Below are 27,191 nucleotides of genomic sequence, written 5' to 3'. Positions count from 1 at the left end.
TTGTTAAAAACTCTGTACCCATGAACTACCACATAGGTGGTAGTCTACTCAACACCAAAAGTGTGATAAGTGACAATGGGACACAGGTGGACAGTAGTGTCCCTTTTGATAATCACAGTGCCACACTAGTCATGTAAACTATGTACGGTCCACATGTCATCAGAAAAGGTGTGTCATCCATGAAAAAAGAGGTCAGTGTTCCACTCTACTCATCAGTCATAAAACCCATCATAGAGTACAATGGCCCTTTTGGTATGTACCTCAGAAGACATCTACAGCAACTGTAGATGCCAGGCACATACCTCACAAAGAGTATTACCAGACTCAAACAGATGGCCTATGCAGACTGTCTTACAAAACCACAGCTACACTGTGTTGCATAACACCTACCCAGAGGCAACCTCTGCCTAACATATAAAGCTATGCCAAACCCAGAGGTGTTGGACATGCTCCACGTAAACAGATCAAAATCCCTACAAGCTACACACTGTACTGATCTAAACCTTGTAACGTCAAAAAGCAGAACATGCTGGAGTGGTACATTCTCATCTCAGACACATACCATACTCTGGAACTAACTACCTATCAATAGCAAAAAAAGGTCCTCATTAGCAGTTGTCATGAATAATCATGATGAATGGATGTGAGATAGGAAATACAACCCGGGAATCACCTCTGTGGCTCTGCATGACAGGGGCACATGAACTGAAATTACATGGGTGTTGAAGGGCAGGGTACCATATGGCTAGGCTTCTATAGGCCCTACGGCTAATAGCCTATTAGCTACCTAGGACCCAATACACACACGGATGTACATGTTGCATTAATTGCTATGTGAGGTTGACTGAGTGTGATGGTGAATGTGCAGGTGAATGTGTCAACGCTGTGTATATGTGTGATAGCCTAGTGGGAAACTGTTTATATCATGGTATGTAGTGTTCTAGCTCTGATCCCCACAAAATATATGTATGCTATTGCTAGGCAGGAATAGCAGTATGGCATACAGTGTGACGTAGTCCCATAGTGTTGAGTAGAGTGTGCCATTGTAGGCTAAAGCAGTACATGTATGCTTATTGATTGTTAACGCTAGTGAATACAAATCCTGTATGAACTGTAGTACTACCTGAAGCTGTAGACCTAAACAGCACAGTATGGTGTATATCCACATTGTTTGGAAACACTGTTTTGTTTACCTGTAGTCCTCACACATTACATACCTCAGGCATAAGGTTTTGTAAGTGCTGACACACAATACTGTATGGTACACAGGTAAAGCTCATCTGGGTTGCCATACCTTTGTGTCTTGTAGGTATGTCTGATATGTGTGTGGGTATGCCTGTAACATGGCCTCAGTCATATGTGTGTTACAGGATATAAGTGCATACCTAGCAACATGTATATTGTAGCACAGCATTATGACACCTATATTGATGAATGTGCACATATGTTACTTAGGGGTTTGCTATCAACAAGTAGTGTGGTGTACTGGTAGTACTGTAGCTGTACTTCACAATCACTTCAATGGATGACATATTTCTGTATGCATTACCTTCATATATACCTCCTGTGGCTAGGTGGTGCATTGTGTCACATACAGTGTGCCATGTACTGTTGTATAGTCTTACATACTGGTTTCACTTTGTTGCTGTGCAGAACATGGTTTAATATATAGAACGTGCCAGGCACTGTCAGGCAGTTGTGGGCTGAGCACTGATATGTGTGTATATACTGACAGCCAATAGGTTGTTATATATGGCATTTCATTGATATCTGTACTTTAGAATGTTAAGTGTGCCACATGACTTGCTCACAGTTATTGTTTTATTGTCTTCCAGGGACATGTCTCACCATCGCAACCCTGCGTATTCCCCTGAAGAGCAGGAAATCATAATATCCACCCTAGTACAACATCACACTCTGCTGTTCTCCAGAACCAGCCAGGACCAGCATGAGCGCACTACACTGTGGAACGATGTTGTCTGTCAGGTTAATGACGTAGGCATGCATAACTGGACTTATGAGCAGGTACGCCATCACTGCAGTGATTTAATTAGACATGTCCGACAGCATGCCTCCGATGTCCGCAGACAACAGCTTGCCACCGGTGGTGGTGCAGCATTACATCCACCCCTCACCAGAGTGGAAGAGCTGCTCCTCAGCATGGTGGCTCCTGGCCAACCACTACAGCAGACATGTGTCATCATGGTGGCCGGAGTCACCCAGCAAGTTGTCCCAGAGCATGCAGATAACATGGCATATCTGTAGACTACTGTTAGCTCGATTGGTAGAACATGCATATGTCAGATGTGTACTGTGTATTTAGAAGATGTTGAGTCTGGTGTTGTGCAATACTGATAATCTGGAACCTAATCTGTATGCCTGTGACTGTCAACCCTTGTACTACTGCAAAAGAGCAAACACACAGCAGCAATGCCATAGTTGTTGACACTGACAAACTGTCTCATATCCTTGTAGGTCCCTCTGGTGTGACAGCAAGACAGCAGACCCATGCTGGTGAGTATTCTACATTTAATATAGCAAATAACATGTGCATGTCATAGGTGAGTTGTAAGCCATATACACATGTAAAACACCTACACATAATGCATGCTCTGCGTGTTTTCTGTGGGACTATGCACATCCCAGTAACATGAGTAGCTGCCTCAAACACATGCAATACACAGAGCATCCCAAACAATTGTGGTACACTGTAGTGGACATTGTATAGGCAGAGTCAATACACATGCACACAACATACACCACTTTGTCATAAGCAGTACGTGTTAATATGATACACATGACGTATTTAGACACCTGCTGTAAGGTCAGACTCCAGTATCCCAAATGTCATCCACACAGCACACATACTATACCTGAGGGGTAGAGGCCTATCATGGGGTGGTGTGACACTCTTCGACACACAACACATTCATGTTAGGCAATGCTCCCTGTTGAACACCTTACATACCCATGTAACAACTGCCTGTGAAATGGTTAATGTAGCCACAGTGCTGCAGTTCAGGTACAGCAAGATAGTTGCCAGTGTGGCACACATTAGTGGCCTTGAGTGACCACATGATGCTGCCTGATGATGGCTCATGGTACTACACTACATCCAGTTACAGTAACTACAGTACTACACATAGCATTCATTGCTATACACCTGACAGTTGTGTGCATCCAGCCATGGTATGTATACCTGTGAGTGATGGTGCACAGGACATTGAAAAGCATTTAATACTTGTACAGCAATTTTGTGTCCATCTACACATTGTGTTCCAGGGTGAGGCCAATCATTGAACAACACACATGCATCAAAGACATGTATACTGTTATTAACAAGGACTGTCTACACTTGCACTGCATGCTGTTGAGCAACACACATCCTGCATGCTGACACATGTGATTGGACTCTTTGACTTATGATACTGTACTCCACCAGCAACCACTAATGAGTATGTTCTGGATTGCTGTTGGTGTGTGTGCGTGTGTGTGTGTGTGTGTGTGTGTGTGTGTCTACTTTAATGAGTAGTGTATTTGTGTTCATGTGTTCATGTGTTCATGTGTTCATTTGTGTATGTGCTCATGTGTTCATGTGTGCATGTGTGCATGTGTGCATGTGTTCATGTGTGCATGTGTGCGTGTGTTCATGTGTTCATGTGTGCATGTGTGTATGTTTGCATGGGTGTATGTGTTCATGTGTGCATGTGTGCATGTGTTCATGTGTGCATGTGTTCATGTGTTCATGTGTGCATGTGTGCATGTGTGCATGTGTTTGTGTGTTCATGTGTGCATGTGTGAATGTGTTCATGTGTTCATGTGTGCATGTGGGCATGTGTGCATGTGTGCATGTGTTCATGTGTGCATGTGTGCTAACACCATGTACAGATTGTAAAGTGTGTTTCCTGTCTTCCTCTCACAGGTGCTGAGGTTGTGTTGGTTGAGTGCAGCAGGAAACCTGAAGACACTGCCACAAATAGTGGAAATAATTATACATATGTTGTGGCACAGGCAGGTTTGACAGGGTCTGTCGTTGTGCCACCAGTCGACAGTACACAGCTTTCCACCGCATCTATGTGCACATTCATACTGCAATACATCTCTCATCACCAATGGCCTTAGCTGAGGGACAGCATACAGTAGGTATTGACCAGGATAGTGTGGTATCTATGGCACATGCATCCCCTCACAGCAGCCATACACAGATTCCTGGAATGGTACCACATAGGCAGATGTCCAGGGGTTCTTGTGGGAGCACTGCTGGTCATAATGCCCCTGGCAGACGTGCCCCCACAGGTCTTACAACCTCAGGTATGTTCTGGGCTGTAATGCAGGCACAGGCACGTATGGAACCGTACACCAGACAGGGACTAAGGGCACAGAGGGCCCATAACACCGCTATCAATGACAGTATCCATGACCTTGCCGGTGCCGTACATAATTACACTGAGGTCATTGATAGACGTTGGGGGGAAACATTAGATGTCCTCTGCAATGTTATGTCCATGTGCCAGGACAGTGCAGGATGGCTGAGATGTTGACGTGGACGTATGTCAGCAACATCATTGGCTGGCAGTCATCGCGGATGACACACAAGTCACAGCCGCTCCCGTAGTGGCAGTACCAGCCCCAGCAATGTTGGGGCTGGGCTGTCAATAGACCGTCATAGAAGACCATGTGCACATGGCTCTGGCCAGTCCCAGCAGGGACATGGGTCCAGTCGACATCCCTCTGCCTCTGATGATAGTACCCAGTCTGGCTTAGTACCCAATACTGTCCGTGGCACCCCTGCCAGGCACAGGTACTGTTTCCATAGCCAGAGACGGTGATCTGTACAGCCTGGCAGGTACAGTCTGTGGCTGTCCCACAACCTCCCGTATATGGCAGCCACATGGTGGAACTGTGTGCATGCAGACACACACACATAAACCAAACACCCAGGGCTAACACATACACACACACATTACATCAACGTTGACCCATGCTGTACTGTTGTCCCTCACACACACACACACACACACACACACACACACACACACACACACACACACATACATGTCGATTGGATGGGTCAATGTCGGGCTCTGGCAAACCAAGACACCCTGTGCATATGATGAAACTGTGCCACCTCCTGTCATCTGTAACATTGATGCAGGAACAGGCTAACATGGTGCTGATGCACAGGGTGACTTTATAGCAGTGTAGCAATGTTAGCATGTTGTCAACAGTAAAGTGTAATGATATCCTTGTAGGTATATCTGAGCGGGCATGATGCATTAAAGCTATGATTATCAATGTAGTATTGTTTACACCAGTGTTGATTCCAAAAATGTATTGTCCACCCATGTGCCACTTGGCTGATGTGTGTAGTTTTGGCAGCATGTGTTGGTGAGTGGACAGTACGTGTGTGATGTGTGCAGTACAGATTTGCAGGTGTACATTTGTGAACATGGTGGAGGTGCACTGTCTGCATGTACGTGCATAGTGGACACATGGGAAGGGTGACATGCCCTGTATTACGCAGTGTTAACACTTCTATGTTTCTATTGGTGGCCAGTATGCATTTTACTACACATATGTTTTAACTTGGGTACACATGTGTGTATGATATGGTTTTACACTATGCTGTGGGTGATACTGTTACTATCTGTCATTGGTTTACATTCTGGTAGTATACACAACCTCAACAGCCTGACTATAACCAATCATTAGATGATGTCTTGACAACTGACACACAGATGTAGGAAACAGTAGCATTTGGATCCTTCCGGTAATATACTATACCAGTAACCAGTGGTATTGACCGCCACCCATTCCTGGGACCACTCCTGTTTGGCATATTGCCCTCTTAGGTACTAGCAAACACACTAGGGATATGTCTGTCCACATCTGGAAATGCATACAGTGGTCTACAATGCATTCTCCGGATGAGACACTTATCCTCCACAAGGGTATCATACAGACAGATACCTGTTGTCCAACCCATGCTATAAAGCTATAAGCCAACTATAGCATAGTCATCCACATTTACTAAACATTGTATCCCGACAGTACCACATAGGTAGTAGCCCCCAACATGTAGAACGGGTACCGATGTGTACATACAGCCAAGTGTTATGTCATCTGTCCTTTGGTATTCACATTTCCAAAGGTATTCTGAAGTCCCTCGGTGTATCACATAAGCAATAAGGGGTCTGTATGCATATCCACAAAGTTGTTGTACACCTATAATGAATGTCCATTATTGACAAACTTTTTGTTGTGTTTAAACATGTCTGACATATACCCCAGGCATGAACCCTCACTCACACTATTCTATAGAAACTGTCATGGGTGTGTGTGACACAGATGACCTAGGCCACAGATCACTACAGTGGCTGGCCTTGTCACAAACATACATATGTGACCTAAGGTCTGAGAAGCAGCAGCAAAATCTGTCAAAGGTAGCAGATGTATTCATGTAGAAAGCAGGCTTCATTGAGGTCACATGTACATATATGTATTTGCCACACAGATACCTGAAGTGTGCAATGCACATACTGTTGTTATACGGATATGTCATACAGTAGTAAAAGCAGAACCCACAACACATTGACCAACAGTGCCACACACACACGCTCAGCAATTGCAAGATTCAAACTCCTACCTAAGTATGTTATGATACTAGAGAAATATGCATTAACACAACACACTATATGCTTTACTGGGTGTTTTCATTTCTCCTGCTATATTTGTAGGATGCTGACATCACCAGACTTGCCAAAGAGGAATATACCACTTTTATGGTGTTTTCCTAGTTTCCAAAAAGGGCACTCCTCTCAAAGGAAATCACACAGAAACATACCCCCCACACACACACTCAGCAATTGCAGGATTCAAACCCCTACCTAAGTATGTTATGATACTAGAGAAATACGCATTAACACAACACACTATATGCTTTACTGGGTGTTTTCATTTCTCCTGCTATATTTGTAGGATGCTAACATCATCAGACTAGACATGGTAATGTGTGTGCACTTTGTTTTATGCAATCCCAGGACTGAGCCATGGGGGACAGCAGGTGTTACCAGCTTGAACAGGACTCCACAATTCTTACCTTGTGTGAGCTATCTGTGGCCCAGTTACCAATCCATCAGATAACAATACATATTTATGCACAGGTTGTTGATTTTGTAGATACGACATGTGTCTGGGATGTTGGAAAAGGGCTATTCAAAGTCTATGTGGGACGTGTGTATCTCATTTTATTAATGTATGTCCTGGGTGGCTGCCTTGCAAACAGTCTAGCAGGTTTGAGAACCATGATCTGCCCATGACCAAACCAAAGTTGGTAGGGTTGTGTGTTTGTAGGCTTCCAATAGCTCTGTTTATGACTTCAATCATGATGGACTCCATGGCCTTGCAGATCAGACTTCATAGGCTTATAAGACTATAGTTCCCATGGTCTGTTGTGCACCAACACTTGTGGAGTGTGCCATATGTTGCTGTAACCCATTCAACAGTTTCATATCCTGTAGAGAGGGTGAGGCTCAACAGACTGTTCAGGTGCAGGGTCTGTTTGTTCTGCAGTTCACTTATGACACATATAGGGAAACAATGTAATCCAATTGATGCCATGTTTTCAGCTTTGGAAGGAGCTGTTTACCCATTCTACATGTGATATCTCCTGGTATGATGATAGGGCCTTTTGTCAGTGGGAGGTGGGTATGCATGTATGGGCCTGTCTGAAAGGATGTTGGCATTGTCAGTCATTTACAGTTGGCCCTGACTCAGGACATATATCAGTGTACATTGCAATTTATGACATAGCTGAAGGAAGTGTCATGGTACTGTATGGGCTCCTTCGCAGATAATCTTTCCATAACCTGGACTGGATAATGTTTGGAGTGCACATTGTTTATTGATGATACTGATTTCAGGTTTTTTATCTTCTTTGCTTTTCCACTTTTTATGAACAACCTAAGTATCTGTAGTACATATTTGATTATGACAGGATTCCAATATATTATATATGTGTCTGTTGTCATATAACTGTGTTCACAAGGCAGGATTGGTGAATAGTGAGAGGTTCCTGGGTAAACACATGCAACTGCCAGATATGTGTGGCCCACTGCTGTACTCAGACATGGCCTAAGTGTGTGAGCATGCCCAGTTTGGACTTTCAGTATGTTGCTGTCTGAAGTCCACTACATTTGTTGACATGTGTGAACACGCCCAATATTAACATTTATACTATATGTGAGTTGAAAATCAAGTTGTATTTTTACTGCAAGGCTCACCTTTGTGTCATAACTCTACAGGGATTATGCTGTGCCTGCAGGGTTTCCATGAGACACTTTGCATAGACTTATCAATATTTCTTCATATAGGCTGACCAGTGAAATACTGTCATCGTTTAGTGGTTCAGTACTGTGACTATAATGCACAGTATCCTGGGTTCGAGGACTGTCACTGCTTTATATTTTCATACTGGACAGACCAGACTGCTTAATAACCAGTAAAGCAAATATGAGCATGTTAACCTGCTTTTGCTCAACTATGCCCAACTTTGACCGAACTTGCCCAACATTGCTCAACATTAACCAACATTGCTGAACGTTGCCCAATATTGCTCAACATTGCCCAAAGTTATGCTACTTAGTGTGTGCAATTTTGTTTACATATACTATATAGTGGTAAAAGCTGTTTAGCACTGCTTTATATTGCTTAAAACATGGCAATCATGCCTCAGGTGGTGCTGCAGGGCTGCCTATGTCGGATGCACATAGTACACTCTCTATACATGTTTGAAAACAGGTAGTGTCAAGTTAGGCATCCCTTTTACTATATGTGCAAGTCAGAGAGAGGTATCATTTCCAGGGTTCCTACTGTGCCAGTGTATGTGCTATGCGTTGCCTCTTTGCCAAGGCCAAAGCATACTGGGCATGCTTCCTTCTGCCTACTGGGGCAGGCTCAGGTTGTTCCTCCTCCGAGTCACGCTCTGCCTGTGATGGCCTTGGCAATGGTGGGGGGCTGTTTGGCCTGGCCTTATGCTGCTCCTGCTGCAGCTGTTTTCGCAGGATCATATTATGTAGCATAGCACATACCATGACAATTTGGGTACATGTAGTTGGTGAGTACTGCAAGGCTCCACCAGATGTGTCCAGGCACCGGAACTGTGACTTGAGCAGCCCAAACAGATGCTCAATTACATTTCATGTTTGTGCGTGTGCCTCATTATGGCGTTCCTGTTCAGGTGTGTGTGCATTTCTGATGGGTGTCATCAGCCACAGCTCCAGTGCATATCCAGCATCCCCCACTAGGTGACCATGATGGATGTCCCCATTGGCAAATGTCTGGTACAGCTGTGTTAGATGCCAGATATGGGAATCATGGTAGCTTCCAGGGCAGCCAGCACACACATTCATTATTATGCCCTGGGCATCACACACGACCTGGCAGTTGATGGGGGGGAAGTCCTTGTGGTTAAAGTAGGCCCTACCCCGCTCACCAGCTGGTGGTTTGATGCATATGTGCGTGCAGTCTATTGCACCCACTACCTCAGGGTTCATAGGTTCATAGGTTCATACTAGGCTATCTGCCCGAGGGCATTTACAAGCCTAGCCCATAGTTTTGTGGCTTACATCACCCCTTTAGTATGGGGAACTATACCCATTATTTTGCTGTGCCTCTGTTGAGCAGTGACACTGAGGTAATCCCTGGGGTATATCTGCGATCTCCCATCCATTGGTCAAGATTTCTCTTGAGCAAGGCCAGCGAGGTGCTCTGCCTCACATATACCGGGATTTTATTCCACAGCATAGGGAGTCTTTGGGTGATGAATCTATCCCTCCAGCACGTCCTATTAATAGCCGTGTCGAGGTTTAAGTCTCCGCCCTTGTGGCTCTGACAGATCTAGATTTTTGAGGTGAAGCATATTCATCAAATCTGGGTTTGACATGGCCTTGTATGTTAGGCAAAGGTCACCTCTGAGCAAGCTGTGTTTACTGAATAGAGCTGGAGTTCTTCCAGTCGGGCAGCATAGGACAGATGTTTGAGACCCTTTATCCTTTTGGTGAGGAACTTTGTGGCCTCTCCAGCTGCTGCAAGTGTCGGGTCAGATACATTCGAATGGGGCATTGTACTCAATCATTGGTCTGATGAGTGATGAGTATAGGGAGACTATGACCTCCCTTGATCTAGATGAGAATCCCTTCATGATAAGGTGGGCAATGTAGAAGGTCTTCCTAACTACTTTAGCTACATGGGTGTCGAATGACAGACTACTATCAACCTGGGTCCCCAGGTCCCTGATAACTTCTTCTGTGCTCAGTGGATTGCCACCTATTTGGTAGCTAGGGTAACCTTGTTTTTCCAAGGGTATGACTATGCATTTTTGGCATTTAACTTTAGGCCATGGCTCTGGCACCAGTTATCCGTTTCTGTGAGACCCTTCTGAAGGATATCTGTGTCAGATGTGTTTTCTACTATGGCCAGTTTGCAGTCATCTGCAAACTTTGTCAGCCATAACCCTCCTGTGTTTGCTTGTACTTCGGAAAAGTAGATGCCAAACAAGAGTGGGCCCAGGACTGAGCCCTGTGGTACACCACTTGTGACAGGCTTTGAGTCTGACATGGCGCCAGCAACTCTGACCCTGTGGGTTCTGTCACTCAGCCAGTTTGCAACCCATCTTGTGATGTATGGGTTAACATTTAAGCTGATGAGTTTTTCAATGATACCCGAGTGGGGTATTGTATCGAAGGCCTTTGCCAGATCGAGGTAGGCTGTATGGACTGCCTTTCCTCATCAATGGCTTTGGTGACTGTTTCAAAAAGTCAACCAAGTTTAGAAGGCATGATCTGCCTTTGACAAAGCCAAACTGGGATGGATCCAAAGTCTGCAAATTCCTATGTCTTTATTTATGAGGTCCATTATGATCCTCTCCATGCCTTTGCAGATAAGGCTTGTCAAGCTAATGGGCCGGTAATTTCCAGGGTCGGTGGAGGCACCGCCTTTGTGAAGTGGGACCACAGTTGCAGTGCGCCACTCCTGGGTACATCCAGAGGTAAAACTATGATTAAACAGCTGTCCTAGCTGTGGGTTTAATTCCTCGTTGAGTTCGTGGAGCACACAGCCGGGGACACCATCAGGTCCCATGGATGCTGTGTTTTGCTTTGGAGAGAGCAGTTCTCACTTGGGCGTTGGAGATGTTTAGGGGCTGCAATCACTTGGTATAGATATCTCTCCTTTGGGGGAGGGGAGAAGTTTGCACTGAACCTGTCAGCCAGTATGTTGGCAATGTCTGTAGGATCAGTAATCTTCACATCATTTTGAACTAGTTCTGAGCATATCTGGGAGTTTCCTCCCAGGTTTCTAACATAGCTAAAGAAGGCCTTATGATTGTCTTTGAGTCTTTAGCTATTTTCCTCTCAAAATTTGCTTTCGATGATTTTATGAGAGCTCTTAGTTTTTACTTATAGTGATCAAGGGTGTCTTACCTTTTAAGGATTTTGCTCTATCTTGTAGTAGCTTCCTCCTTTTGTTGTAGAGTTTGTTTATGGCTGGGGTCCACCAGACTGGACGCTTGCCTTTGGTACAAAGAGTCTTTGTTTTGCTTGGGATTGCCTTATCCAGGCAGTCCTGCAGGTGCTGGTAGAAGGCATTTGTAAGTGATTCAGTGGCTTGAGTACTGTTTTCCGCTGGCTCTGGGGCCTTAAAGGAGACCACACTAGTCTTTAGAAGTGTGAAGTCGGCTTCGAAGTTCTTTACTGTGGTCTTTTTATTTCAGGTGGGGTGGGATGAGGACCTCCAGCGAGATTAGTTTGTGATCTGATCTCACCAGTGAGGGGTATACTTCGGTGTTGAACATTGTGCTCCCATGTTCGTGATGATGAGATCAAGTATGTTTTCTCCTCTTGTGGGGATGGTGACTAGTTGTTCCATGGCATTTGAGTTTATGAATTCCAGGAACTTTTGGGCTAGGGTGTTTGGGCTTGAGTAGTGTTCCCAGTCTATATTAGGGTAATTGAAGTCACCTAGTATGATGGTGTTTGGTGATACAATTATCAGCACTAGTGTTTCCAGGAAGGCCATGTGAGGTTCCTGAGTTTGTGAGGGTGGCCTGTAACATGCTACAATTTGCAGAGCAGTCTTGCCTATGGTTAATTGCACCTGGATGGTCTCCGATGCATCGTGCGTTGCCACCAGTCTTGAGGTGTGGGTGTCTTTGATGAATATGGATACCCCCTTTCTTGGTATTGTCCGGATTTTGGGGCCGGAACGCATGATAAGAGGTAAAACCTGATAGTGCTGGGGTGCTCTCAGGAGCCTTGAACCAGGTTTCTGTCACTGCACAGACATCGATGTTCTCCATACTGAGAAGGGCCTCGAGTGCGTGCTTTTTGAGATTTAGACTTCTGGCATTGAGCAGCATTACCCTTAGTTTTTTTCCCTTTTTGTGTTCTAGGGTGGTAGGTTTAGAATTTGAGCCTTGCCTAAAAAAGGCACTATGGGGGTGGCAAGAGCCTTTGCCAATATCCGGAATCCCAGGGGTGACAGGTGCAAGCCATCCCTTGCGAAGCAGCGTGGCTTGTCCAGCATGTATTCTGCTATTTGCTGGAAAAGACGCATATTGCTGGCCAATACCTCACGGGAATTGGGGAAATATACATGATCACCGACATGTGCTGACATGGCATTCAGGAACTGGTGCAGTACCCTGGATGCTGATGCCTGTGAAATCCCCATCATATCACCAGTTGGTCTCTGGAAGGTACTTGTTGCTAGTATTCTTAGGCCAACATATACCTTGGTTTCCACTGGGATGGGTTCCCCTCTGTTGGTTCTTTGTGTGAGGCGTGGCCTGCACAGCTCAACAATTTGCTGCATGAGGTCTCTGTCCACTCTATAGCGCTCCACTATCTCCAGCTCATGTTGCCCCTGGTAGGTTACACTGGGCCTGTACACTCTTCTCCGTCTCCTCACTGTGGGTTGCTCAGCAGCATTTGCATTGTCACCACCCTCAGCATGTTGCATATGTCGTCTTATAACAACAATGTCAGCCCCTAACATTTCTTTGTCTCAGTAAAGCTTTTTAAGTTTTCACTTCTCTTAGTTTACTGCAGTGTTGCAGTGTCTCTGAGGAAAACATAGTGGAAAGTTGTTTGCAGAGTTTTAAGTGCTGGGCTGGGCTAGGCTAGTGTACTGCCTGTGTAATTACCTGATTCTGATTGTTTTCACCTGCTAGCTGTGCTAGTTCTCCTTGGTTAACTTCCTACTATTTGTTGTGCTTCCTTTTCCCTTTCTGTTTCCACAGGGGGCAGCACCATGCAAACAAGTGCAAACACGCGCACACCAGCTCGCACATGCACACACATGCTTACACGGCCTAACACTTGCTGACTCCTGCTTGAACGCACGCACACAGGCACAAACACGCTTACACAGATTTCAACAACCTTACACATGCTTACTCCGGCTTAAACACATACACACAGTCTTATTCAACTTTACAGGCGTGCACCCACGCGCAAAAACATTGCAGGCACTTCTACAAGAAACTTTAGTGTTATCCACGGCATACACATTCAATTTCTTGGCTTTAGCTAGGATACCTGTTGACACGCCTCTTCCAGTGATAAGTAACTGACAGCAAACACATGCCACTCTGCTCCAATGAGCTTACATTCTTTCATACATACCCCCTCATGATGTCACCTATCTTCTACTCTGATACTCCCCTTATCCTACTCTTACACTCCACGGACTTTGCTCATATGCCATGTAAAATTGGGATTCACTGTCCTTACCCTCATTTACATAGGATTGCCTACTAATGCTTGGTTACATCTCTTAGACTGAGCTTCCCCCCTTAGCAACCTCTACTCAGTAGCCATGTTGTCTTCAGCCTCCCATTCACTTGCATGGCAGTTGAATATTTAGAATAAAATCCCTATTTGTGGCTTTTATTTTTTTTTTCATGGTTTTTAGAGCGCAGCACTTTTGTGCGGCGCTGCCCTATGCTTAAACTTCAGAGATCGAGGTAAAAAAAATATATATATTTTTTTATTTTACAATGGGAAGAATTGCCAATGGCCGTATATTTGGCCATTGGCATGCTTCCTCAACTGGATGCATCCTTTATTTTGAGCTGTCACGGCTCCGTTTTGCTATTTACAGAACAGTACTCAGTTGTCAACGGAGTACATTTCTGCAAATAACACTACTCTTACTAGGACAGGTTAGGGTTTCCTGGATCGCAAATTTACCTCATTTGCATAGCTTTCAGCAGCAAATGAGGTAATTTGCATAACCTAACCCTGTCCTTGTAAGAGTTGTTTTAGGAGCTCTCTTGCACGCCCCTGCTGGCTGTTCCTTGATCGCTTGGCAGACATGTTGGCTGCATGGAGTCTTACTCTACTCTTAGACTCCATGCAAGCCTTCATGAATCCGGCCCAAAGTAATGATGAGACTAAAAAAGGCTCAGATATAGAACATGCATACTAAACAATTGTAACATTCATGATGGCAGCATATATAAGTATGTTTCAAATAATACTGATGAATACAAAATTAACACTTTTATGGCAAATTAAAAAAAATAAAGTAAACCTCTCAGTTTGGATGGTTTACTTCAGGAAACATATAAATTGCTCACACATACACACACACACACACACACACACACACACACACACACACACACACACAGGCACTCAGACACTCATTATTCGTCAAGGTACTTTAAAAATATTCTTAACAATCAAATTATTCCCCCATTTGGAAATATTTGTCACTAGTCCTACTGTAAAACAAGATAAGGATTCTACTAAATGTAGCCTATATATCAATTCTCTTGTTAAACATTAAAGACTTAAAACAATACTTCCCACATTAACTCACGATAATCAAAGATGTTTTATTTTAAAAAGACTGGTAAAAGTGTTTAAAAGTAAAATTAATTGATTATACTTCTATTAAGAAAATTTGTTTTATTAATAAGCTTCTCTATTATGATGAGAGTTTATTCTACTACTTTGACAAATTTCTTAACACTACCGGAAAATAATTAAATCCCAGACATATTATCAATAGTTTTTTTCCACTATTTATAGGGTCCCTGGTACCTGTCCATGCTGTATCTGCCAGATAACTTCTTTGCTCCCCCTGGACTTTCCAGAACAACAAACCATGCCCCCACTGAATGCACTATTTTTAACACCTTTATTGAATTATCACTTGTAACATATGCACATTTACATTTATATAAAAGTAATCAAACTGTATTAACAAGTTAAAATTAACAAATATTACGTTTCACATATATTGCTATATATCATATAACCTAAGCAAAATTACATAAATTATTCAATTCCTGTCCCTTTTTTTAAAACAAGAAACATCTTTATTAAACTATCACTTATGACGTAAGCAATCATACATTTATATAAATGAAAATAAACCACACATCCTAATTGCAAGCATTTTAGATCACAAATCATACTGACACATTCCCAGTTGCAAACATTATACATCCGTTATAATCCACCCAATCATTTTCAGTCAAACATTACATAGCTAATTTACCCATTTGTTCTCCCTTACTCACCTGGACCTTTAGTACCCCACACCATCATATTGATGGAGATCTCCTACTTCCAAAGGTGAATTAACACACAGTGCCACACATGTTTGGACAGCGCAGTGGTGCAGCGGTAGCGTTGTCACCTCACAGCAAGAGGTTCTCTGGTTCGATTCTTGGCTGGGGTGCCTTCTGTGCGGAGTCTGCATGTCCTCCCTGCGTTCGTGTGAGTTTCCTCTGGGTACTCCAGTTTCCTCCCATGTTACAAAGACATGCATCTGGAGCATTTCTCCCCAGTCCTCTGCTGAAAACTGGCTTTGTTCCAAGTCGGACTTTCCTGGTTAACAAAAAAAAAATGTATTTGTCTAGGTGGGGGCAGGAGACAAGTTCTGTTAGTTATCATCAATGAGATACTTGTGTTTGTCCTACTGATGTCACTAACTACTTGCAATGACTGATATGTGTACTAAAAGGTATGAGCACCTCCTAAGTCTTTCTCTTATGTGCTCTCCTTCATTATCTCAATGAAGGGTGCCACATGAATGTGGCTTGGTTCTGCCAAGCCTATGTCCACAACTATAGACTGATTGCCAAACACCTTGTCCAGTAGGTGGCAACACAGCAGCAGGCCTTTATCTTCCCAGGCTGGGTAAGAATGCCTCAGTTGCTCCTTCCACTTCCACCGTATCTTACCTGCTTGTACAAGGTCGCCTGGACCACAGTCAAGGATTTATCCATATCATGGATGTGGCAATAAAGGTGTAACAACTGTCATTCTGTGAGGGGTAAACAGACCAAGCTTATAACAGAAATATTACAAGATACTTCTGTTTAAAAGCATTAAGCAAATAAATCCATCAAACTAAAGATCCATTTTTAGGTTGAGCTGTTTCATTATTTGACAGAATACTATATGATGAGAATCACACTGGGGGTACCAACTAAGCAGTCCTCAAATACTAAACAAAGGTGGCTCACATGCTTTGTCAACATGATGAAGAGGAGAAACTTATAATTAATGTTCATGTGCTCAAAAACCTTTGCAAAATTATAAAATAGAAAAGGAGCTATGGAAAAATAGAAACCTACATTTGGCACTTGCTTGTAGAGATTTTGTTCACAGGCTGAAGGCTACTTTATAATAGATGGTCTATTGAAAATAAGCTTGCATAGAGGTACTAATGCTGTGTAGGGATTGCAGCACCTGACAAAAATAGAAGCAGAGGAAAAGTGAGAAAGAGAGAGATGTTATAATGCAGCTCACCATCAGAACCCTCGCATTGACTTAAATCTAATAAGTTCCAACCTACCTGGTCTTTACTCAGAATTCTTTACAGTACATGTAGTTTGTAAAGTGGCAACAGTGTCAAGTAGAGTATAACAGGGAAAGGGATATCAAACCTCTTAAGGAAAAAGTTGAAACTGATGTCTTTCAAAAGGCAAGATTTGCAAATGTGAAACTACTTGCATAGTACAGACAAGTTAAAAGCAAGCTGAGATATAGGTTGATTTCATGTGTCACAGGATATATGCTAAATCTTAGGCTAATGAAGAAAAACAGGGAAAAAAAATAGCTTTCAAACTAAAGAACAGATGACTGAAAGGAATATCCACAAACTCCTGCAGGGTGGTTCCTGACTACAAAATAACAGTTAAATAAATATTTTTAAATATTTTTTTTATTTTATTTAATGTAAAGTGTATTTACTGGGATTTGCATTATCAGATGGACCTGAAAAGAAACAGAAAGTCAAGACGGTGATGCATATGCAATACAGTTCAAGAAATATAAAACATTATGTAATATGAATACTTACCAAACTTTTAGGACAAGAGAAGCTTGGAATAACATGTACAAACAACTCAAGGAAAACAAAGCAAGAACATAGCATAGGTGTTCATTACAGTTCCATACCTTTCAACCTCTTAGCACAAGAAATCTGGACAAAGCCTAAAATAGTGGGAGTAGAAAGGCCCACAAATAGGGACACATTTTAATATTGCTAGAATAGCAACATTTATGTTAGCGTGCATTTTCTGAAGGCTATAACATCTGAAACTCAAATGTATGTCATTATTTAATGACTTATTCTTAATGATTTGCTAGAAAACCATACATTTTATGAGGAACTGACCAAAATTACGAGGTAAAAATCTGGACATTCTGCAAAAATCTGGCAGCTGAGAGGTATGGTTCAGACATATGTGAATATTTAAAAATGTCTATGCTAAGGGAAGCAAACATTTATAAAAAAAGAGATTCTAGTGGTGATAAAAAGGTATAAATTTGCAATGACAATATGCAATGTACATGAGTAAAGAAATGTGTGAATTAGGAAAGCAGAAGAGGAATTCAGAGGTAGAAGATAGAAAAGCAAAATGAAGTTTAGTTAGGGAGGATAATATGAATAGAAGAGGAGTGCAACATTTTTAGTAGCAATAAGTTATATGGTAGGACTATGTGGTTGAACAGTTTGCATGGCAGTAAGATTTAGATGCAGGTTTCTTTATGTAGTTAAAAGGCATGTGCATATAGTAGAATGCTACCCCACAGAGGGCAGATTCTGGAAGGTGAGTCTGAGTGAAAGTTTGTACAGGTAGGTTTGGGACTTCTGCAGTGTCTGAAGATGATTTGGTTATGTGATTGTACATTTGTGGCATGTTTGTGTTTTGTTAAGATACGATTTTCAGGATGTTTTGAAAGTGGCATGGTTGTAGACCATTTTTAATTCTAGAGATAAAGTACTCATATTTGGAAGGTCTACACTAGGTGCCTTGTCGCCTAACCCAATGTTCGTTTTCTCTGCCAGTAGATATTTTTTTTTGTTGAATCATAGAGGCCTACTTCATGTATGCCAGGAGAGTAGGAAACTGAGGGATGGCATTTGTTTAAGTAATTTGTCATAAATGTGAGCTAAACAAATTTTGCTCTACCACTGAAGGGCATCCAGTGAAGTTTGTTAAAACTATTATGAGTATGGGCTGCTTGTAATTTGAGCTGCAAACCTTGACAATTCTATAGTCGACTGATTTGAGCCTTTGATAAACCATCTTATTTTGGTTTCTTAAGCCATTGTGGTCATAGAATGGTTTGGTATGAGGTATGTTTGCTAAAGTGAACCTTGTCAATGAGGATATAATAAAGCAATAATCCATGACTGTGTGTAAATATACCAGGATTTACCCATGGCTGGTGTGGTTTGATCACAAGGGTGAAGCCTGGGTGATTAAACAAAGCCATCCTTGAGTAAATCCTGATATATCCACAAACAAGAGTGGATTATTGTTTTTATACAATAACATTATTTAAGAAAGAAATTACTAATGTGATTGTATAAGGAGACTAGTGTCTTCTTCTATGTTTTCTTCACTATTCTGATATGCTGTGCATGCTTATGGAACTTACATTCCCACTCTTGTGCATTACATCATTACAGGAGAAGTGACAGAGAAGACAGGATCTCCATTGCTGTTTGTTTAGTTTTTTTAACTTTCAAAAAACAAACATTTACAGGGACAGTGCAAAAATATGAAGAAAATCTGGTATATTTCTGTTTTAGTTTTGCAGAACATACCTAATTTTTCTCTTATTTTGGAATGTCCTTCATTATATGCCAACAGAAAAGTTTGTCCGATCAATGGTAGTTCAGCGGCCAGACTTTTTTCGGTTAGTATATGCTCAATTTACAATGCACACACTAGTTGGGCAGTCTAATCAGCATGCTCATTTCTGAATAGTAATGAGTTGTTATTGTATAATTTTTTTTATTTTATACAGCATAACTATTTTGTTTGTTTGTTTAAAGCCTTCACAAGTATAAGATAGATGTTGAAGGATAGTTTATAATCTATTGTTAAACCTAGATATTTATAATAATGTTAATGGGCCGGATTCACGAAGGCTTGCACGGAGTCTAAGAGTAGAGTAAGACTCCATGCAGTCAACATGTCTTCCGAGCGATCCAGGAGCAGCTGGTATGGGTGTGTAAGAGAGCTCCTAAAACTCCTCTTACACGAACAGGGCTAGGATATGCAAATTACCTCATTTGCTGCTGAAAGGCATGCATATGAGGTAAAATTGCAATTCAGGAAACCCTACCCTGTCCGAGTAAGAGTAGTGTTATTTGCAGAAATGTACTCCGATGACAACTGAGTACGTTTCTGCAAATAGCAAAACGGAGCCGTGACAGCTTGAAAAAAATGATGCATCCAGTCGAGGAAGCATCATTTTTTCCTGATCGCCGATGTTTAAGAGTAGTGCAGCGCCTCGCAAATGCGGTGCACTGTAAAAACCAGAAAACCAATAATTAAAATGCAGAAATGTTGATTTTTACAGTAATCCCTAATATACAATGCAAGGGAATGGCAGTCCAAAGACAACATGGCTACCGAGTAGAGGTTGCTAAGGGGGGAAGCTCAGTCTAAGAGTTGTAACCAAGCATTAGTAGGCAATCCTATGCAAATGAGGGTAAGGATAGTGAATCACAAGTTTGCATAGCAAAAGAGCAGTCACTGTAGTGTAGGAGTAGGATAAGAGGTGTAACAGAGTAGAAGATAGGTGACATCATAAGGGGGTATGTCTGAGAAAAGTGAAGCTCATTGGAGTAGAGTGTCATGTGTCTGCTGTCAGATACTAATCACTGGAAGAGGTGTGTCAACAGGTACCCTAGCTAAAGGCAAAAAATTGAAGGTGTATGCTGTGAACAACATCAAAGTTTCTTGTAGAAATGCCTGCACCGTGTATGCGAGCGTGTGTGCGCCTGTAAAACCGAGTAAGCCTGTGTGCGTGCATGTGCGCCTGTGTGCACGCATTTAAGCCGGAGTAAGCAAGTCTAAGGATGTTGAAACCCGTGTAAGCACGTTTGCACCTGTGTGCACACGTGTTAGCAAGACTAAGCAAGTTGTAGTCCGTGTAAGCATGTGTGCGCGCACGTGAGCTGGTGTGCGCGTGTTTGCGCTTGTTTGCACAGCGCTGCCCCCTGAGGAAACAGAAAGGGAAAAGAAAGCACAACAAATAGTAGGAAGTTAACCAGGGAGTACTAGCAGAGCTAGCAGGTGAAAACAATCAGAACCAGGCAATTACACAGGCAGTGCACTAGCCCAGCCCAGCACTTAAAAGTCAGCAAACAACTTTACAGTATGTTTTTCTCAGAGACACTGCAACACTGGAGTAAGCTAATAGAAGTAAAAACTGAAAAAGATTTACTGAGACAAAGAAATGTTAGGGGCTGCCATTGCTGTTATAAGGCGACATATGCAACATGCTGAGGGTGGTGACAATGCGAATGCTGCTGAGCAGCCCACAGTGAGGAGACAGAGAAGAGTGTACAGGCCTAGGGTAACCTACCAGGGGCTACATGAGCTGGAGATAGTAGAGCGCTATAGAGTGAAAAGAGACCTCATGCAGCAAATTGTTCAGCTGTGCAGGTCACGCCTCACACACAGAACCAACAGAGGGGAACCCATCCCAGTGGAAACCAAGGTTTGTGTTGGCCTAATAACATTAGCAACAGGTACCTTCCAGAGACCAACTGGCAACATGATGGGGATTTCACAGGCATCAGCATCCAGGGTACTGCACCAGTTCCTGAATGTCATGTCAGCACATGTCGGTGATCATTTATATTTCCCCAATTCCCGTGAGGTATTGGCCAGCAATATGCATCTCTTCCAGCAAATAGCGGAATACCCTGAGGTAGTGGGTGCAATAGACTGCATGCACATTCACATCAAAGCACCAGCCGGTGAGCGGGGTAGGGTCTACTATAACTGCAAGAGTTACCCCTCCATCAACTGCCAGGTCATGTGTGATGCCCAGGGCATAATAATGAATGTGTGTGCTGGCTGCCCTGGAAGCTACCATGACTCCCATATCTGGCATCTGACACAGCTGTACCAGACATTTGCCAATGGGGACATCCCTCATGGTCACCTAGTGGGGGATGCTGGATATGCACTTGAGCTGTGGCTGATGACACCCATCAGAAATGCACACACACCTGAACAGGAATGCCATAATGAGGCACACACACAAACATGAAATGTAATTGAGTGTGTGTTTGGGCTGCTCAAGTCACGGTTCTGGTGCCTGGACATATCTGGTGGAGCCTTGCAGTACTCACCAACTACATGTACCCAAATAGTCATGGTATGTGCTATGTTACACAATATGATCCTGTGAAAACAGCTGCAGCAGGAGCAGCATAGGACTGGGCACAACAGCTCCCCTCCATTGCCAAGGCCATCACAGGCAGAGCATGACTCGGAGGAGGAACAACCTGAGCCTGCCCCAGTAGGCAAAAGGAGGCATGCCCAGTATGCTTTGGCCTTGGCAAAGAGGCAACGCATAGCATATACACTGGCTCAGTAGGAACCCTGGAAATTATACCTCTATCCGACTCGCACATATAGTAAAAGGGATGCCTAACTTGATACTACCTGTTAACAAACATGTATAAGGAGTGTAAAATGTGCATCTGACATAGGCAGCCCTGCAGCACCACCTGAGGCATGATTGCTATGTGTTAAGCAATATATAGCACTGCTAAACAGCTCTCACCACTATTCAGTATATGTAAACAAAATTGCACACACTAAGTAGCACAACTACAGGCAATGTTGAGCAATATTGTGCACTGTTCAGCAATGTTGGTCAACATTGAGCAATGTTGTGCAAGTCTGGTCAAATGTGGGCATTGTTCAACAAAAGCAGATTAACATGTTCATATTTCCTTCACTTTTCTTGAAGCAGTCTGTTCTGGCATGTATGAAAATATGAAGTAGTGACAGTCCTCGAACCCAGGATACAGTGCACTATAGTCATAGTACAAAACCACTAAACCATGACAGTATGTCAATGGTCAGTTTGTATGAAAAAATGTTGATAAGTCAATGCAAAGTATCTCATGGAAACCTTACAGGCATAGCATAATCCCTGTCGAGTTAAGACACAGAGGTGAGGCCTGCAGTAAGAATAGAACCTGATATTCAACACACATATAGTATAAATGTTAATATTGGTAATGTTCACACACATCAACAAATATAGTGGACCTCAGACAGCAACATACTGCAAGGTCACACTGGGCATGCTCACACACACTGAATATATGAGACAAATGTCAGGCAACAAAACACTGAAAGTCTGAACTGGGCATGGTCACACACTTAGAGCAAGTTTGAGTACAGCGGTGGGCCACACATATCCATCAGTTGCATGTGTCAACCCAGGAACCTCGCACTATTCACCAATCCGCCATGTGCACACAGTGATAGGACAACAGACACATATATAATATAGTGAAATCCTGTCATAATCAAATATGTTATGCAGATACCTAGGTTGTTCATAGAAAGTGGTAAAGCAAAGAAGAAACAAAACCTGCAATCAGCACCATCACTGAACAATGTGCATCCCGAACATTAGCATAGGTTCAGAGGTTGACACTAGGCTATCTGCCCTAGGGTATGTACAAGCCTAGCCACAGTGTGTTTGTATTTTGCAACCCCACTAGATCAGTAGACTGTGCCTGTGAATAGTAGGTCACACAAGATATCTCACATATGTTAATTTCATTCTGCCTCTGTCTAGCAGGGACCCATAACATATCCCAGGGCTAAACATACGATCACCCATCCACCTGTGAAGATGTCACCTGTAGGTGGTCAGTGTAGGTCTGTGTGTATGTGGGACTGTGATCACATTCCCGAGTGAGTGGAGCCTCTGGGATGGGAATCTGCCCCTCCAGCATGTCCTGTTAACATCATTGCTGATGTACCTGTCCCTGGAGCATGTAGCTGTAAGGGACTTTGATATCCTGATGTGGAGCCTGTCCATCAATGCTGTGATGGACATGGCTTCAAACAAAAGGCACAGACTGCATCCAAGTAGGCAGTAAGCAACTAAGGAGAGCTGGGATCACCATAGCCAAACTGTGCATACCATCTGTGTGAGTCCCTAGATCCACTTGGTTATGTACATTTGTGGACATTCCAGTTGCTGCAGGTGTTGGGTAAGGTACATCCAAAATGGGGTATTGTATCCAAGCATGTGCCTGATGAGTATAGGGTCACAATGACCCCACCTGATCTGGATGTAAAACCCTATGGGATAAGGTGGGCTAAATAGAAGGTGTGTCCAATAACATTGGCAATGTGAATGTCAAAGGCGAGAGTACTAAGTATTCATGTCCCCAAATCACAAATCACACACACTGTACGTGATGTAGCATCACCTATGTGGTAATGTGTGGGCACAATGTTACTATCAAAGGTGATGACTATGCATCTAAAGGAAGATAGCTGTAGGCCATGGCTCTGGCACCAGTCATCCATCTCTGTAAGACCCTTTCTGAGGATGCTTGTGCCAGCTGGGGAGTCGATTATGGCACACAGTTTTTAGTCATCTGCAAACATGGTCAGCCATATTCCTCCTGTGTTAGCCAGTACGTCTCAGAAATATATACAGAACAAGAGAGGTCCCAGGACTGAGCCCTGTGGGATGCCATGTGTAACTGGCATATAGTCAGACATGGCACCTGCAATACTGACCATGTGGGTGCTATCCATGATCCAGTTAGCAGTCCATCTTGTGACATATGTGTAGATATTGAATCCGGTGATGTAATGTATAAAGGCCGAGTGGGATATAGTGTTGAACTGGTGTGTGAGCTCCAGGTAGGCTGTGTGGACAACCCTCTGTATGTCTATGGACCTGTTAACTGTTTAAAGACATCAAACAGGTACAAGAGCCAAGATCTGCCCACAACAAATCCAAATTGTGTAGGATCCAGTGTCTGTAGGTTCACAATGTCTATGTTTATGTGTTCCATGACGATACACTCCATAGCTTAGCAGACCAGGATAGTTAGGCATATATTGCGATATTGTCCAGGGTCCCTTGTGGCACCAGCACTGTGGAGCGGGTACACTGTAGCTGTACGCCATTCCATGGGTACATATCCTGTAGTAACTCTGATATTGAACAGTGACATAATGTGAGTGTGAAGTTCGTCATGAATCTCGTGTAAGCCACAGTCCGGGACACCGTCTGGTCCCATTGATGCTGTGTTGTCTGCTATGGAGAGGGCAGCACTCACCTGTTCATCTGTGATGTCAGGGAGGCTACACCCTGTTGGGATGGACATGTACACTGCAGGAGGGATGGTGGGGAAACATTCCCACTGAACCTGTTGTCCAGGATGTTCGCAATGTCAGTGGGTTCACTGTATCTCTTGTAATTATGCAGTAACTCACAGCATATCTGTGAGTTCCCACCCAGGTCCCTGACATAACTAAATAAGGCCTTGTCATTGTCCATAGTGTCTGTTGCAAGTGTCCGTTAGAAGTGGGCCTTAGATGAATCAACAAGTGATTGTAGCTATACCATAGTACTGATCAGAGATGCCTTCCTGATTGTGATTGTGCTCTATAATGTAGTAGCCTCCTCCTGACAGGTCCCCTGCCTTTGGAGGAGTGCGTCTTGTAGTTATCTGGGATAGCATGATCCATGCATTCCAGTAGTTGTCCATAGAATGGGCTTGTAAAGGATTAAGTGGTCTGAGTCATAATTAACACTGTCCCAGGGTCTTTGAGGGATACCACCTCAGTTTGTATAAGTGTGACGTTTGCTCATGAGAAGTATGTCACTGAGATCACCTAGGATGTGTGTGTGTGTATGGGATATGTATGTCCAGTGAGATGAATGTATGTTCTGACCTTAACAATGAGGGGTATACCTCTGGTGTGGAACATAGAGTCCCCATGTTGGTGATGATCAGGTCCCAGATGTTTTAACCCCCTGTCATTGTGGTGACCAGGTCTGCCATAGCATTTGAGTGTAACAATTCTAGCAACTGTTGTGCGAGGGTGTCAGTGCTTGAGTAGTATTCCCAGTCATTGTTTGTGCATTTGAAATCACACAATATAATGGTGTTTGGAGAGACCTTTACATTCCCCAGTGTTCCCAACAATAAAGAGTGTTGTTCCTGAGTTTGGGAGTGTGGTCTGTAGCACTCTACAAACTGAAATGCAGTTTGGCCCACTGTCAGTTGCACATGTATGTTCCCCGATGCTTTATGCAGTGCTACCAACCCGGAGGTGTGTGCATGAATGATGTATATGGATACCCCCCTATTGTTGTTGTCCGGTCTGAGTCTTGTGTCTGAAAACCATGGTATGAAGTAAAACCTGGTAGTGCTGGTGTGCTTTTGTGAGCCTGAACCAGGTGTCTGTTACTGCACATATATCGACAGACTCCATACTGATGTGAGTCCTGAGTGCATGCATTCTGAGGGTTAGACATCAGTTGTTGAGAAGCATCACTCTCCGTTTCCTTTACCCTGTAACGTCTATGGCTGTGGTTTTGTCTTCTGAGCCTCACTTCAAACTATGGGTGTGGCAAGAGCCTAAGCCAGTCTCTGAAAGCCTAGGGGTGACAGGTGCATGGTGTCCATAGCGAATGTACGTGGCATGTTGAGCATGTAATCCCAGGCTGACAGACACTGCATCCCCTTTGAATGACAACAATATGTTAGGCAACTGTTAAAAGTAATCAGTTTGTCTGTATACTGTGACATAGTACTTGGTGAGGGTAAGATGCTACATAAGGTCAGGGTCATACTGGCCTGGGCTACATGATCAGAGAGCTCCTCTATGTCTCTTGTCATGTAGTCCAGGGAGGAACGTCTGAGAGTTTACACACCAGCATGGTCAATGATGGAGCCATATTTGTACTTGCAGTGGACTGACAAGAGTGCATGTGTCATGTGGCAGATCCTGGCACCCAACACACAGCACAAAGTGACCTTCTCCTTGTGTGGGATGTCAGTGTGACCAACAATTACAGTCACCTAATGCAAGTGTATGAGGTGTGTTGTGTAGGCCTAAGGGCAGTGACTGTGTGGCACAATGACTTTGTGAACTACGTGATATGTGTGTATGGTTGTGGGTTAGCAGTTGTTTGTGTGTCTGCTTTGGATGTCTCTGCTGCTTAGGCAGAGTATATTTAGATGTTCTGAATATGTCTTTGTGTGTCGATTTATATGGTTTGCTGTTGTCATAGGTCCATGTGCGACTGGATTTGTGGTGTGTGTGGTTACCTTCACCACCTGATAGACTGTGTCAGTCACGGCTTGGGAGAGCTCAGCCTCCTGTCTGTCTATACAGTTGCACCTCTCACATATATCTGAGTTTGTTGGTAGGAGGACAGTGTTCTCTGAGTACATAAGGCAGTTGTAACAATGCGTCAAAATTCCAATATGCACCAGCTGGACTGGAGAGTACACACGAAACCGACATTTGGACATGCCAGGATATAATGATGACATACACTGTCGACTGATCACAAAGGATCAGTAGTGTGTGAAGTGTGTAAAAGAGTATAACAGAGGTTTAGTGTTCAGGTTTGTTGTTGCTTTGGAAAGATAATCTGTGAAGGAGTACAGACAGAAACATTACACCTCCTTCAGCTATGTCAGAAATATCAATGTACAGTCATATATGTCCTGAGTCAGGGTCAACTGTACCTGACTGACAATGTCGATGTCCTGTCAGAGAGGTCCATACATACATACCCACCTCCCAGTGACAAAAGGCCCTATCATCATACCAGGAGATATCGCATGTAGAA

This window comes from Protopterus annectens, chromosome 2.part2 (assembly GCF_019279795.1).
Source record: "Protopterus annectens isolate FY-2018-M chromosome 2.part2, PAN1.0, whole genome shotgun sequence".
NCBI classification, from domain to species: domain Eukaryota; kingdom Metazoa; phylum Chordata; order Ceratodontiformes; family Protopteridae; genus Protopterus; species Protopterus annectens.
The sequence above is the reverse complement of the archived record's forward strand: the minus strand, read 5'-3'. Positions refer to the sequence as shown.